Raw genomic sequence first — 13,755 nt, 5'->3', positions numbered from 1 at the left:
GCGTGATGGCTCTCTATGTGAGTTTTGTCATTTGCTAGTTGCCAAGCATGTCGCACGGTTCTAGAGTGGGTTTGGAACGGCAACGACATGTGTGGAAGACCCCAATGGGCTATGGTTGATGCCGCGGTTGTGGGTCTAACCAATTGCAATCGGTACATGTTGGAAGAGGTTGAGGCAGTTCATAAAGGGCATGTAGCAGAAACCAGAGCTATCTTGTTATTGGCATCAGATGATAGCCATTGCGGTGATCATTGCACATCTATGATGAAGTCGAAGTCGTTGTCGCCAAAAATAAAGTCCGAGTTACCATATCGCAAGGCGATGTGTGATGATTATAATGTTTGCGAACGGTTTCAACAAATCAATATTGTCGATGGTGTGTGACGGTGTTGTGTTCTTGTGGCCATATCCCAGTCCAGTCAGTAGTATCTGAACTTTTCGTTTTCGCTTCATATTTTCCCGATTAACTAAGCACGTCTTTTCCGTTTAATTAATCGACTAAGGCAAACTTTGCTGTGTTAAAAAAAATCCTAACTCCACGGTAAGTTAGACTTCGGTGGCCTTGAATAGTGGGGTGGTCCAGACAGCAGCTACAGTACTAGAAGCAGATAGCTCCTTTGTTTACTACGACGTGCCTGCCTAGCTTGCTCGCCACCATTTCGATGGAAAAGTTTAGATGTACTTTTATTATATGCGGCTAGCACCAACTCGCTAGTACCGAGTATCCCTCGAGCAAGAATGTCTTTTTGGATGCAACCGCGTAGAGGTTAAGCAGATCGATGCATGCATGACACGGCATGAGGCAGCTAGATGACACTAATGGAACAGCTATAGCCCAGAACACTAAGCTAGAGACCGGACCAGATTAGTATACAATTTCGATAGAATCTGGGCAGCTTTTACGGAGCAGGACAATGCCGTAACACAAACGCTGGGACTCTTTTCTGCAGTGGCTCCGTTCTCCGTTGCCGGCAGAAGCATCGGACCAGATTTGCGACACCGATCGAGGCTTACCTCTGTTTCAATCTAGACGTTCAAATATGTGCAGGCCTTAGTAATGAAAAGGAAAAAAAAAAGCAATCCTGGAAAGCTTGGTGATACCGAGCCGTTCCAAAAGTGATTGCCGTGTACGGTAGAGAGAATCCAGATTTCCAGCTATAGTACATGACTGTTTGTGACGTGGTTCTCCAGGAGGAGTAGGGTTGCTGAGCACATGGATTCCCCTGACAGGTTGGACCATGTATGGTCCAAGCTGGCCGCTGGTTGTAGCACTATCCTACTATGTACGTATGGCCGGCTAGGCAACGTGGCAGCATAGAAGAGGCACGCACCTCGTCGACCGTCCTGCTCGATCGTGTCAGATGTAATTTTTTTGTACGTATATCCTTCTGATTGGACCTTGCAGTACGTAGGGCCCAACGACAGTATGTCTCCTGCACAGTATATATGCTGCGCGTCCAAAACTCCTCCATGCATGCAGGTGTCCGACTTTTCCTTAAAAAAAAGCTCTTATGCGCTATGTGTACACGAGCTGGCTAATTCGCTATCAGTTTATCAGTTGAGGAGGACCGGTCTACCGGCGCTCCATTCTATAATTCTTGTCAAATATTACATGTATATAGATATTTTTTAAAAAATAAATATATTTATTTTTTAGTAATTTTGAGACAAGAATTATGAACGCAAGACCTGCGTGAAAAAAAAACAGAATAGGTCGTAAAAGTGCCAGCTTTGGATCTCATCGAGTCGTCGTCGCTTAATGCATGCATGGAATCAGCTTAGCTATATGCATGGAATCGTCGGCTTTCTGTCTTGACTCTCACTCTCACGCATGCGCGGCACCATGCACGCATGCGTGTGAATACGATCGATCGAGAGGCCGAGAAGCGAGAGTGTGAAAGCGGTGTGTCGACGATGGGATCTGCACGCGCGCGCACGTACGCACGGACCGACCGACCGACCGTCGGACACCTAAATTGATTGCAACAGAGCATGCATGTGGCCCTGCCGTCTGCTTGGAGCGACGCGGCGCAACGGTATGCATGCATGCATGATTATGCCCGTCCAATCTCATCGACGTCCTCGTCAGCAGCAGCAGCCGCCAGCTGCCCCAGCAGTGGCGCTTGCAGGCCGATGACCGGCGCGGCCGCGGTCGACCTCAGCAAGGTCCCGGTTGGCTGGGCCGGGAAACCCGAGCCTAGTGTACTGCAGCCGCTGAGCGGCGGTCAATGGATCAGTTTGGGCGCACCCCCGTGTTCTCATGTGCTCTGAAAGTTCGATGAACGTGCGTCGGTATACGTGCTTATCGGCTCGAGCAACCTGACCTGCGCGCAGTCCTAGCGTAGCGCCCCCTGCTTGCCTCGTTCATGCCCTTGGACATACGTCCCGGGCCCTGCTCTGTCATGGACTCATGGTGACGGTGGCTCCAAGTCTTCGACCTTCTAGTTCTACTGCTCTGTTTCGCGATTGCCATGGCAAAAACCGCACGAGCAAACGCACGCTAGCAACTAGCTGCTCTCTATAGTTCACGTGGCGATCCAAAGGGCGCGCGCGGCGCGCCCTGCCTCGTAGACTCGCAGCACGTTTTGCTTACCTACAACTGTTAGTTATCAGATCGACTGCTCGAGCGCCGTTCGGTCACCCTCGTTGGTCGATCACATACGGAAAGCGCACATAAGAACATTCATGTACGTGTCACCGACCGGGCGGACACGCAAGCTGCCCCGACATGAGAAAATCCCTCAAATTTTGTCCTAAATGTCATTTTTTTGTCTCATTTGGGGGCCATCTAAGCCCGCTTGCTCCGTCGGCGGCGGCGCCTTCACGCCTCCCACCGGCGACGACGGTTTTGATCGGTACGCTTTCGCTTCCTATGATACTGATTATTCCTCGTCCCCTTGAGCTTGGTCCGGTCGGGGGCATTCTCGGTGCGGCGCCTCCTGGTTTGGGTGTGGTGCCACCGCGTAGGGATGTGGACACCATTGCTCCACGTCCTTCCATGGTGGTGCCGACGCGTGGCGCACATGTTGATAAGCCTTTGCGCTCTCCTTCCCCACCCATTTGATCCACTTCCCCACGAGTTCTAGGGTTTTCCCTGGAGTCGCTTCTCTCCCACTTCTGGCGGCGGCCTTCGCTACCTCCTTCTAGGGTTGGAGATCCGGCGGCGGTGTGGAGGGGGGTGAGGTCGGGTGACTGTAGATCGTAAACGCAAGTTGCGGCAGTGCCTCCTAAGGTACGGCGACCTACTATGGTGGCAGCGAGGGGTGGCTATGGCCAACGTCGTGAGGGTTTTGGTGCCGGTCGTGGCCACGACGCGAATCGTGGCCGTGGGCGTGGCCTGGTGTGGGAATGAAACACTGAGGTTGCGCAGGTGCAGACGGAGTCGCATCATGGTGAGGATACTCGGAGTCCCACAGCTCCAAATGTGGAGGAAGCGGCTGGTTCGGCGCTCGAGACGACGTCGACTGGTTCGCAAGGGGTGGCGGCTCCTCGTCGTCCACCTCGTTCTCCAGGTAAGGCGCAGCGTGAGGAACAAGCCCGTGAGGGGCAGATCCATGATCCCCTTGCGCGTACATGTGCGAAGTGTGGATTCCTTGGCCACAAGGTGCGTGAATGCTCTGTCCGTTTCCTGGAAGACTACACTGCTCCTATGTGTGGTTTCCAGTCGCCTAATCAGGAATTCTTCTTCATTTCTCCGATCCCCTGTAAGAAATCTACGAAAGACAAGAACTCCTCTGTGATTATCACTGTGGTTGAGGGTGTTGCTAATGCACGACAGATTGAGAATGCTTTTAATGCAATTTTTGCGGGCACATGGCGTTGTTCGGCACGCCCTATTGGCCCTGGCAAGTTCACTATGAGGTTTCCTAATGCTAAAAAAGTGGAGGAGTATTCTAATTTCAAGGGGTTTAGCTTGCGCCACTCTTCTGCTAAGATCGATATCGATCCTTGGTCCCCTTCTGTTGGTGCTAAAGGAGAGATTCAGCAGGCTTGGGTCAAAGTCAGTAACATCCCTACTGATATGTGGTCTGAAGCAGTGCTTGCATATGTGGGATCCTTAGTTGGTGTTACTAAGGAGATTGATAAATCTTTGATGTATAAACCTGAATATGTTCCTCTCAAGATTGCTTGCCCTGATGTGTACAGCATGCCACCTACTGCTGAGGGATACATTGGTGACTATATTTATGATTTCTTCTATAACCTTGATTCTGTTGTGGTGGGGCCTAAGAATGGGAAAGATAAATCTGTTTTGGTCTCCACTGATGATGATCAGATGCATACCCCTAAAAGACACAAGCCCAATGATCCTCCTCCAAGAGCTCCTAGGGGGGGGGGGGTGCCTCTACTTCCTTTCAGGGGGGAAGAGTGCTACCGTGAATGTGCAAGAAGATGAGGAGGATAGTGAAGAGGATTGCTCAGGTCTCCTGATTGACACTATTGCTAAGGAAGCTAAAGATCGGTATCGGCATGCTATCATGCTTGTGGTTAACTATATGCAAGCTGGTGTAATGCCACATGTCCGTCTGAATCTGAGTATCTCTGCTTGGTTGAAGCGTGATAGGGTTTTGTTTGGAGATGTCAGTGGTGGTTCATCTGTTGGTGCTAAGGGGATGCTGAATTGTATGTTCCCTATGCTTGATCTGACGCATGCTCCCCCTTACCAGTGTGAGAGACTTGAATTCGATGGTACCTTGGACTCATCTGCTCAGGTTGAGAGATTTTCTTTTTCTGAAGATGAGGGGCCGTTCTCCCAAGAGTCTCAGACTTCAAGTGAGCATGGGCAGTTGCCTACTGCGGCACAAATTAAGAAGAATGCTGCTCCTGTTCGCTTTAGTAGCCGGTTGCAGCAGAAGGGACAGGGACAGGTGCTGCGCAAGGCGGAGGCGCTCCTGAAGAAGAAGAACCTAGAAGGTACTGCCCCTACTAACTCCTTTGCTGCACTTAATGATTCTGTTATAATCTCTTGTGCTCAAGCGTTGGGGGCTTTGATTCCGAATGATGATTTTACTTGTGTGGATGTTTTGCGTTAGTTAGAAACTGCGCGTGCTTCTCTTAAGACGCATATTTTTGTTCCTGTTCTTGAGCCTACTATTTCTTCTTCTCCGTCTATTCCTAGTGAGGAGTTTGATGACAACTCTATGCTCCCTTGCGAGTTGGAGGATGATTTTATTTCGGTTCAATCTAGGAAAATAAGAAAGTCCAAGACTAGACTGAGTTCAGTCGGCGTCATTGGCCCCAGCAATGCTGGGAGTGCTCCGTCTGGTGTATCTATACAGACAGAAAGGGGGGCGTCGAAAACTCTCATGATTAGTGGTCTTTTCTAGAATTGTGGGGGAAGTGGGAAGAAAGGTATGGACACCTATATTAGGAACTTATTTCGGAACATGCACTTGATTTCATCTGTCTTCAAGAAACCAAGAAACATAAGATTACTTCTGCTCTCCTTCGTAGATTTGATCCTGCTAGTGCCTTTTTCTGGTCTTGGCTTCCTTCTCAGGGGAGATCTGGGGGGATTACGGTGGGGGTTCATTCTAACTCTTTTGATGTCCAGACAACTAAAATTGGTGCTTATGTGGTTCAAATTAATTCGTGGGACAAACAACTTAGATGTAGATGGAATCTCCTAATTGTCTATGGAGCTGCTCATGATGAGTTCAAGGATGATTTCCTTTCTGAGTTGGTTGAGTTTCTTATTGGACAAGATGCTCCCTTCCTTATTGGGGGAGATTTTAACTTGATCAGACACCCTGGGGAGAAGAATCAGAACTATGTGCATTCTCATTTTACTGATTCCTTTAATGCCATTATCAATGTCTATAATCTCAGAGAGATTATAATGACTGCTGGCAAATATACTTGGTGTAATTGTCAAGAAAATCCTACTTTGGTAAAGTTAGACAGAGTGTTGATGTCTCCTGAATGGGAGGATTTGTTTCCTCTTGTGACTGTTAGGAAGCTTCCTAAATTCCTTTCTGATCATAATTCTTTGCTCCTTACCTCTGGTTCTCCTTTGAATAAAAATAATGCTGGTTTTAGATTTGATCTTGCTTGGCTGCAACATGATGATTTCCTTCCAAAAGTTAAAGACATTTGGCAACAGCCTATTAGAGCTAAAACTATTTTGGACATTCTTCAAATCAAGTTGAAAAGATGCAAGAAACATTTTAAAGGGTGCGGTGCTAGTTTATTTGGCCATATTAGAAAACAAAAACAAGACATGAAGAAAGAGCTGGAAGTGTTGGAAGCCTTGGAAGAGGAAGGTCCTATGTTGCTGGATTCCAGCTGTAGGAAAGTGGAGCTTATGGCATCTCTTCAAAAACTATATGCTGATGAAGAACTATATTGGTTTCAGAGATCACATCAAAATTGGCTCCTAGAAGGAGATAATAATTCCAAAAAATTTCATAAAATTGCAAATGGAAGGAAGAGAAAAAAACACTATTTTCTCCCTTGAAATTGAGGATGAGACTATCTCTGATCCTGTTATTCTCCTAAACCATGCTACTAAGTATTACAAAACTTTGTTTGGACCTGTCCTTAATCCCTGTTCTATTAATGTGGACCCTTCTCTTTGGGATGCTTCTGAAAATGTTTCTGTGGAGGAGAACATCAATTTGACTTAGCTTTTGAGGATGAAATTAAAAGTGCTCTCTTCTCTCTGAAGAAGAATAAAACACCTGGTCCAGATGCCTTTCCAATTAATTCTTCCAAGCTGGATGGGATTTTATGAAAACTGATATGCTGTTTATGTTTCATGAATTTCATTGTGGGAGGTTAGACATTCAAAGATTGAACTACGGGGTTATTACTCTTTTGCCCAAGCTTAAGGATGCTACTAAGATTCAACAATTTCGCCCTATTTGTTTGCTTAACTGTCTTTATAAACTCATTACAAAAGTGTTGACCATTAGGCTGGGTCTAGTTATCAATAGACTCATCAGCATTCATCAGAATGCCTTCATCCCTGGAAGATATATTGTGTATGGGATACTTTCTTTGCATGAGATTATGCATGAAGTAAAGAGGAGAAATGAGGATGCTATTTTCGTGAAACTTGATTTTGAGAAAGCCTATGATAAGGTGAGTTGGCCTTTTTTGATTGCTTGCATTGAGGCTAGGGGTTTCTGTCCTCAATGGGTGACTTGGATTAGACAAGTGCTATATAATGGGACTGTTTGTGTGAAAATGAATAATAATGTGGACCCCTACTTCTAGAGTCATAAAGGGGTAAGACAGGGGGACCCCCTCTCTCCTTATCTGTATAATTTTGCTGCTGATTGCCTTACAAGAATGGTATTTAGAGCTCAGTCCTTAAATCTCATTCAGGGTTTAATTCCTCGCCTTTTCCCTCCTGGAGTGGCTATTTTACAGTATGCTGATGACACTATTTTGTGTTTTCCTCATGACTTTGAACAAGCTGTCAACCTTAAACTACTTCTTTACACTTTTGAGCTGATGTCTGGTCTCAAAATTTATTTCTTAAAAAAGTGAGTTATATTTGGTGGGGTGTGATAACATTGTTGCTCAACATTATTCTGATTTGTTTGGCTGTAATGTGGGTGAGATCCCTTTTAATTACCTTGGTGTTCCTGTGGGGGGATCCAGACTGCTCAGCAAACACTGGGATTTCCTTTGTGCTAAAATTGCTAAGAGATTGGAAGTCTGGAGAGGAGGTACCCTCTCATCTGGTGGCAGGGCTGTTTTAATTAAGTCCTTCTTAGAAAGTGTCCCTACTTACCATATGGCTATGTACAGGTTGCCTAAAGGGGTGGTGGAAAAGATTGATAAGTCAAGAAGGACCTTCTTTTGGCAAGGTGATAGTAACAAGAAAAAATATCATTTAGTCAATTGGAAAAGGGTTTGTAGACCAAAAAATAAAGGTGGGATTGGTTTCAGGAAATTAGCTTATTACAATACTAGCTTGCTCTGTAAGTGGTGGTGGCGCCTAGAGCATAAAGTTGGCATGTGGCAGGACATTGTTAAAAAGAAGTATCTGGAGCATCATTCTGTGAGTACTGTTACTATTAAAATGTCTAAGTCCCCTTGTTGGAAATATATTATGCAAGTTAAGCATGTTTACCTGGCTGGGACATACTTCCTTATTGGTTCTGGACAACATGCTCTGTTTTGAGAAGATGAATGGACGGGGGGGGGGGGGGGCACTATCTGTAGCATTCATCCCGAGCTTTATCTTTTCTGTGATCATAAAAAAGTGACTGTTGCTTTTATGAAAGTGTCGGAGCACGGTCTCCGGCACCGGGGATGCCGAGCACCCCCTTTTTGGTTCGGTGGAGGGCAAGGGGATCGCCCTGGCGATCGCCGGCGTGGCGATAGACACGACGTGTAGTCACAAGAGTTTTTACCAAGGTTCAGGCCATCTGGAGGTGTAATACCCTACGTCCTGCTTTGAGTTGTATTTCTTAGTATGGTTGTTACAGGTTGCCGGGGAGTTCCCGGGTTTTGCTACTTGTCCATCTAAGGACTAGGCTACTTGGGTGAATGCTGAACTGAATAGAGCTGATTCCTACTGAGGTCCAACCGAGCTGAACCGAACCCCTTGACCGGTGGCATTGGTCCTCCTTTTATAGACAATGGGATACCACAGGTGCTTATGCATGCAGCCTGACACGTTGCCCAGACGCGTGTCACAGCTGCATGGAATACAATTTCACCCATCCACGCTGGACGCCATGCAACGCCCGGTCCACTGTACACGGTAGAAAAAATAGTTCGTAGGGTAGTCGCCCTAGCGTTGCTGAGCAAGACTAGGCCTGCTGATAAGACTCCTGTCGGTACATTAAATGCACTGTGCCCGCCGTCTTGTCCTGTCTTCGCTGTTCTGCGGGTCCCGCCTGCATGCCCGAGCGCGGGTTGCTGGGGTGCACCTTCCCAGCTAGCGCACCAGCTAATTGCCGGGAGGCGTACCTTCGGCTTCCCGGGACCGGGATTCCCGGGAGCATCTCATACTCGGCCCTTAGCTTTAGCTTCACTAGGGGTCGTCTCCTCGAGGCAGGTTTCCCGGGCTCGTCGCTTCCCGGGAGTCCTTCCTGATGGGGCTCCATCATCGGCGACCCACGCGTCCCGTATCAGTGGGACCCCGTGGGCCACTGGTACGACAGTAGCCCCCGGGCGTGGGCCGACAGCCTTGAAGCTTCCAGCAAGTGCTATCCTCGGTCGGTTGCCGGGCTACGCCCTATCTGACGCGTGGGTTCCACGGGGGAAACCCCCTGGCACCCGGCCTCGTGGGCCGCATTTATAGTTCCACTTCTCCGAGCGAAACGGTCGGGCGCACGATTTCGTGCCTTATCTCCCTTAATCACCAGAGAGTTAAGGCCACGTCGCGCACCCCCCTCTTAATCTCCGATTCTTTAGGGCTCTTTATTGCCAATCGTGGGGGTGTCCGTTGTAGTCCGCCAGCCCCGATAAATACCCAGGGCCGACGGCGGGGCACCCCCCATTGTCTCTCGCTCCTGCCATCATCTCCTCCCAAGCTCCCCGCTCCCCAATTCCAACCCAACCACCTCTCCTCCTCCGCCGATGTCTTTTCCAAGGGCCAGAACCGTCTCAAGGGGAGCACCAGCAAAGGGGATAAGGCCGGCAAGAAGGAACTGTCGGACAGGGCCCGGAAGGAGGAAGAAATGCGGGCTAAATTTGCCTTCTCCCCCCCCCGGGTACAACGGCGAGGGGGTCGACAAGCTAGTTTTGGCGCTGGCCACCAAGCACAATGAGCACGGGTCGACGCGGGTCCTTCCCACCGGAGCGGAGCGCGACGGGCACTACTTCCGGATCTTCGGGAGGTTCATGCTTGCCGGGTTCATGCCGCCGCACTCCTACTTCCTCTCAGCCATCATGGAGTCCTACGGGCTCCTCATGGCGAAGCTTCACCCCACGTCGTTCTTCACATTGGTCGTTTTCCAATTGCTATGTGAAGTGTTCGTGGGGGTGATGCCATCGGTAGCGCTATTCCGCCACTACTACTACCCGAGGGTGGAGAAGAAGGCCCCACTGTCCTCAGGGGTAGTGTTTCTGGTGTTTTAGCCTTGCGTACCCGGGGACTCGCCAACCACGTGCTTGGCCAGACTAGGGACCCGGGACGGACCCGTGGTGCCGACCTAGGACCAAACAGCAGCGGCTAGTCACTCCGCCTGTGGGTTAACTACCCCAGCGCGCACGCCTCCGGGACGGACCCGCGAGCCACGTGCGGGGGCGTCCTCACCCCGCAAGCGTCCTTCCTACGCTCCGGCTACACGGGGACCGTGCTTATCCCAACAAACCAGTGTTACTAAGGGGGAAAAACCAAGGACCCAAAATGAGATACTTAGCTTCCCGTTATTTTTGGATTTGTTGCACCTTGTTGAGAGCCGTGGCAAGGACGCGGTGGCAGTGCACCCTCAAGCAGCACCCTTGGAGCCGCGGAGGCATGCACCACCACCGCGTCTTTACGACGCCTCTCGCTTGTCTCATCGCCACTTCTGGTGTCGCTCCATATGAGATGTGGCAGGGCCGCGATGGTGGGAACACCCTCAGCGACAAGCGCAGAGGGATGCACCACCATCGCCTCTCTGCGACATCTCTTGTTTTCTTGCCCGTTGCTGGTGTTGCACTTGCCCTGGTCTCCTTAAATAGCCGAAGCGCTGCTCTTGTCTCCACACGCCCGGGACCACCAGTCGCCGCGTGGAGGCACTGACCCTGTCTCAGTTTCCTACATCAAGCCTCGAAGTGATTGCCATATATCCACAACTTACTCGCAAGACGATGACACCCGTGACCACCCCATGAGCATCACAGTGTGCCTTCGCCTTATCTCTATTCTGCATGTCAGATTCCTGCCGTGCCCAAGGTACGTAGCAATTTTTTTCGGAATGTACGAAAAGCAGTATAAACTGGATAACCTCCTGCCTCCCAGCCCCCGGGCATGGAAGAGTCGATCTCAGACCTGGGTGTGAGCATCTTTACATTTCCACGGTGCCTTGCTGGCACGTAACACGTTGCGAACATGTCCGGCAACTGTTAGGCCTCGTTTCGGGGCGTCCCGGCAACGAGCTTGGTTTTCGGGGTTCTGGCAGCCCCTTGCTCACAGCCAAGGATGAGGAGACAATTCTGTGCACCTAGAGCAGGAGACAAAAGCATTCACAGACAGCAAAGCACAATATTTACCAACGTAACGCTTATCTTTATTCAACTTTGTGCTAGCGGATTACAATCGGGCCTTGCCTGGCTACACTATCTTAAAGAGGCACGCTGCCGCAGCGTCATCCGTTGGTAAGGCGCCACCATTTCACGGGTAGAACTTGCGTAGGTGCTCAATGTTCCAACTATTGGGCACCGGCAAGCCTTCTTCGGTTTCCAGCCGGACAGCCCCCGATCTGGTCACCTGCACTACCCGGAAAGGGCCTTCCCAGATTGAAGTCAACTTGTTCCCGACCTTCGTTCCTTGTATCCGGCGCAGGACGAGGTCTCCAACCTCGAGCCCCCGGGGACGGATGTCGTGATAACGACGGAGTCCCCGCTGGTAGCTTGAAGCTCGTACAGCAGCCCGGCATCGAATCTCCTCGATGAAGGTAAGGTCATCAATCCTCTGCGTGTGTTGGCTCTTGTCGCCGTGCGTGCGTACCCGACGTGACCCATACTTGAGCTCGAGGGGCAGCACAGCTTCTGCCCCGTAGACGAGGGTAAACGGAGTTTGACCCATCGCCCGACTCGGTGTGGTCCGCTGTGACCACAGCACGGGCCGGAGTTCTTCAACCCAGTGTTTCCGGTGGCCTTTGAGCTTGTCAAAGGTTCTAGTCTTGAGCCCCCGCAGCACTTCCGCGTTGGCTCGCTCCACTTGCCCGTTGCTCCTCGGATGAGCGACGGAGGCAAAGTGAATTTTAGTGCCCATGTCCTCGCAGTAAGCTTGGAACGCCGCACTAGTGAATTGCATGCCGTTGTCGGTGATGATGCCGTTAGGCACACCAAACCGGCACACAATGCCTTTGAAAAACTTGATGGCCGCCTGCGCCTTGACGGCTCGGACAGGCTCCACCTCGATCCATTTCGAGAACTTGTCGATGACCACAAGTAGGTACTCGTAGCCGCCAACTACTCTTGGTAGTTTGTCGACGATGTCCAGCCCCCAGACCGCAAACGGCCACAAGGACGGGATGACTTGCAGGGCTTGCGCTGGTTGGTTGCTCTTCTTAGCGTGAAACTGGCATGCTTCACAGGTCTTGACTAATTGCTCAGCATCGGCTAGTGCAGTCGGCCAGTAGAAGCCGTTTCCGAACGCTTTCCCAGCTAGTGCCCTGGAGGCCACATGGTGTGAGCATGTGCCTCGATGTATATCTTCCAGCAACGCGCGCCCTTCCTCCTGGGGCACGCAGAGGAGCATGACTCCGTTAGAACGCCTCCGGTAGAGTTCTCCGTCCACCAGGACGTACATTTTTGCTTGCCGGGCTACTCGCTCCGCGGCAACGTCTTCCTCCGGGAGGGTCCCGTTCCTGAGGTAGCGAATAATATCCGTCCCGCAGGGTGGTGGCTCCCGGCTAGTATATGCCACCAATTTGGCAGCATAGTCTGCTGCAGCTGCAGGGTCACCTCGAGTTGTCGGAGGGGCTTCCTCGGCAACTGCCTTCGGATCGACAGAGGGTTTCGACTGCCTCTGCACGAACACCCCAGGAGACACCTTGCTGCATTCCGCTGCCCACTTGGACAGTTCATCCGCAAATAAGTTGTCCTTGCGCTTTACGTGCTCAAATCAGAGTCCTTTGAACTTGGACTCCAATTTTTGCACATCCTCCACGTACGCTGCTATCTGGGGGCAGTCGTAGTCCTTGTTTACCTAGTTGATCACGAGTTGGGAGTCCCTGCGAACAACCAGGCGCTTGATGTCGAGGGCGATCGCCGCGCGCAGGCTGGCAAGCAGTCCCTCATACTCTGTTGTGTTGTTGGTGGAGTTGGCGAAGTCGAGCTGTATCACGAACTTGGGCTGGTCCCCGGTGGGCGAATTGATCACCACTCCGGCACCGCCGCCCTGCAAGCAGAAGGCGCCGTCGAACTACATGACCCAGTACCCTTCGTCCAATACGCCGCTCGCTTTCGGCTCTTCTTCATCTATGCCTATCGACGTCTACTCCGCGACGAAGTCAGCGAGAGCGGTGCTCTTGATGCTCTTGGTGTTTGCGAAACGCAGCCCGAACTCTGCCAGCTCCATTCTCCACTCGGCCACCCTTCCAGTGGCTTCACGGTAGGTGAGGGCCCTCTCCAAACAGAACGCCGACACGACCGTGATGCTGTGCGCCTGAAAGTAATGGCGCAGCTTCCTTGAAGCGAGCAGGATCTCAAGCAGAAGCTTCTGGACCTGCGGGTACCATACCCGGGCATCGCGTAGCACCGTGCTAACAAAGTACTAGCCGCTTGCGGGGGGCAGCCTGCATGGGCTGTCCTTCGGATCCAGGGGCAGGGGAGATAGCCGGGGGTTCTTTCGGCTCACCGGGAGCCCTCGGCCCTTCCGTCTCAGCCCCCGGGACTTGCTCTTCCCTCTCACCGACGAGCACGGAGCTCACCACCTGGTCCGTTTCTGCCAGGTACAGCAGCAACGGCTCGCCCAGCTTGGGTGCGACGAGGACCGGTGGAGACTTCAGGTACCTCTTCAGGTCCTGGAACGTCGCTTCCGCCTCGAGAGTCCAATTGATTGGACCCTTCTTCTTTATCACTTTGAAGAAAGCTAGGGCTCGCTCGCCCCGCCTTGAAATGAAACGCCCGAGCGCTGTA

The sequence above is a fragment of the Brachypodium distachyon genome, chromosome 5, assembly GCF_000005505.3.
Source record: "Brachypodium distachyon strain Bd21 chromosome 5, Brachypodium_distachyon_v3.0, whole genome shotgun sequence".
NCBI classification, from domain to species: domain Eukaryota; kingdom Viridiplantae; phylum Streptophyta; class Magnoliopsida; order Poales; family Poaceae; genus Brachypodium; species Brachypodium distachyon.
This window is presented reverse-complemented; position numbering follows the sequence as displayed.